We start from the raw sequence: 2,988 nt of genomic DNA on the forward strand, positions 1-2,988 counted from the left end.
CTGTGTTTAATTGACTATGCAAAGGCATTTATGTGGATGACAACAAACTGTGGCTGACTCTGAGAAGAATGGGGATCCTAGAACACATGATTATGCATATGCGAAATCTATACTTGGACCAGGAGGCAGTTGTTAGAACAGAGCAAGGAAACACTGCATGGTTTGAAACTGGGAAGAGTGTACACCAGGGATGTGTCCTATCGCCATACCTTTTCAATCTATATGTAGAACAGATTATCTGGAAGACTGGAATCTATGAGGAAAAGTATAGCATCAGCATTGGAGGTAGACTCATAAACAATCGGCGTTATGCAGATGACAACCCTGCTTGCTGAAACAGAGGAGGACCTGAAGCACTTGCTGCTTACTGCAGCCTTCAATATGGATCGAAGCTCAACATCAAGAAAACAGATTCTCACCAATGGGCCAATTAGCAGCATCATGATAGATGGTGAAGAGATTGAGATTGTCAACAGCTTCAGTTTGCCTGGTTCTATAATCAACACTCTTGGTATCAGCAGCGAGGAAATTAAAAGATGAACTGCACTGGGAAAGTCGCTGTCAGAGACTTCTCCAAAGTACTAAAGAGCAACATATCAGTCTGGAGACTAATGTGAGCCTGATACAGGCCATGACCTTTGCAATTACTTGCTATGCATCAGAGAGCTGGACAATAACTAGGGATGATAGAAGGAGAGTTGATGCCTTTGAGCTATGGTACTGGAAAAAAGTATTGAGTATACCACGGACTGCTAGGAGAACAAACAAGTTCATCCTGGAGAGGGTAAAGCCAGGCTGGTTCTTGGAGGCAAGGATTCTGAAACTTCATATGACATACTTTGGACATGATGCAAGAAGGGAAAAGTCACTGGAGAGAGATGTCATGCTTGGGTGGGTGGAGGGACAGCGCAGGATACGAAGACACTTGATGATATGGATTGTTTCAGTCCCTAGAGTAATGGGGATAGGTGTGTCGGAGACAATAAGATTGGCAAGGGATAGAACAGCGTTTAGGGCTATTGTACACAGGGTTGCTATGAGTTGCAGGCAACTTGATAGCACATAACAACAATATTCTCAAAGATACAACTCATGGCCATCAGTTATTTTCCATTGCCATTTTCCTAAATCCCTTGGCAATGACCTGCTCCACTTTCTGTCTCTAGATTTGCCTATTCTGGAAATTTCATTTAAACAGAACCATATAATATGTGGCCCTTATATATGGATTCTTTCACTCAGCTTAATGATTTCAAGCTTGGTCCATATTACAATAGTATGCATTAGTACTCCTTATTCCTGTGTATTGGTGAATGATATTCTATAGTATGTTTATATTACATTTTATTTACCCATCCATCAACTCATTGCCATTTAAATTGTTTGTTTTTAAGCTGTGTTGTTAGATACCGTCGAGTTGAATACGACTCATAGTGGCTCTACGAACAACAGATCTAAACCCTGTTCTATCCTGCATCCTCACAATCTCTGACACATTCATTGCTGCTGTTACTGTGTCAATCCACCTGGGTGAGGGTCTTTGCAACTTCTCCTAGCAACATGACCAAAATATGAGACAAAGCTTTGCCATCCTTGCTTCCCAGGAGCACTCTGGCTTCATATTTGTTTGTTCTTTTTGCAGTCCATGGGATATTCTGTATTCTCCTCCAATTTAAAGGCATTAATTTTTCTTCTCTTTTTTACACTGTCCAGCTCTCAAATGCATAGCAAGTGATTAAAAAGACTATGGCCTGAATAAGTAATACTAACTTGAAAAAGCAGTCCTACCATTACCATTTGTCAGTAATTTGGAAAGGTCCCTGACTTCAGACTTTCCCAGAGCAAGAAGTCTCCTGATCTCCTGACTGTACCATGCATATTGATTGTGGATCCCAGTAAGATAAAGTTACTGACAATTTCAATCTTTATCTCCATCTATCATCTATGATGTCACCTATTGGTCCAGTGATAAGAATTTTTGTTTTCTTGACATTGAGATACAATCCATATCAAAGGCTGCAGTATTTGATTTTCTGCAACAAGTGATTCAAGTCTTTCTCATTTTCAGCAAGCAAGGCTGTGTCATCTGCATACTGAAGATTACTGGTACGTATTCTTCCAATCCTAATTCTACTACATTCTTCTTCACAGAGTACGCTAGCACGACTACCTCATAATTCTGAATATATGTTATCAGTAGTTCAACTGTTGGGTATATAACTCATAAATATACTATTTATTATTCCTCCTAACCAGGTCTTCTTGTTGACATGTACCATCAAGTCACAACTGACCTATAGCTGAATGTCTACCTTTACATGTTGTTGTTACATACCGTCGAGGTGATTCCAACTCAACATCCCTAAACCCTGCTTTACTCTCTGCTTTCAGCCAAGATCCATTTAAAATTAGCTATAACATCCGTAGTGCCTATTCTAAACCCAACCTGCATTTCAGGCAGTTATCTGTTAATGTGCTGTTCCAGTAATTTTGATTCAGAAGATCATATGATCTACTATGCCAGAGATAAATAGGTGAGGAAAAATGTGGTTGCCTTTATAGTTACCTTTATAGTAATTTCTTTAGTTATACCTAGTTAGAAATATAAGAGTTCTATCAATTTTTACAGTCAGAAACTGATCAAACACACAATCAAGATGCATTAATAATAACAGGTGACTAGAATGCAAAAGCTGGGAACAGAGAAGAAGGATCAGTAGTTGGAAAACATGGACTTGGGGACAGATATGAAGCTGGAAATAGAATGACAGAATTCTGTACACTCAACGATTTATTCATTGCAAATACTTTCTATAGAAAACATAAACACAGGCTATATACATGGATTTCACCTGATGATATGCATAGGAATCAGATCAATTACTTTTACATTGTTGTTGTTATATGCCGTCGAGTCGTTTGCGACTCATAGTGACCCTATGTACAACAGCCCTAAACCCTGCTCTATCCTGTGCCAATCGCACTGCC

This window comes from Elephantulus edwardii, unplaced genomic scaffold (genome assembly GCF_000299155.1).
Source record: "Elephantulus edwardii isolate Elephantulus edwardi_28Jun2011 unplaced genomic scaffold, EleEdw1.0 scaffold00085, whole genome shotgun sequence".
Classification (NCBI taxonomy): Eukaryota; Metazoa; Chordata; class Mammalia; order Macroscelidea; family Macroscelididae; genus Elephantulus; species Elephantulus edwardii.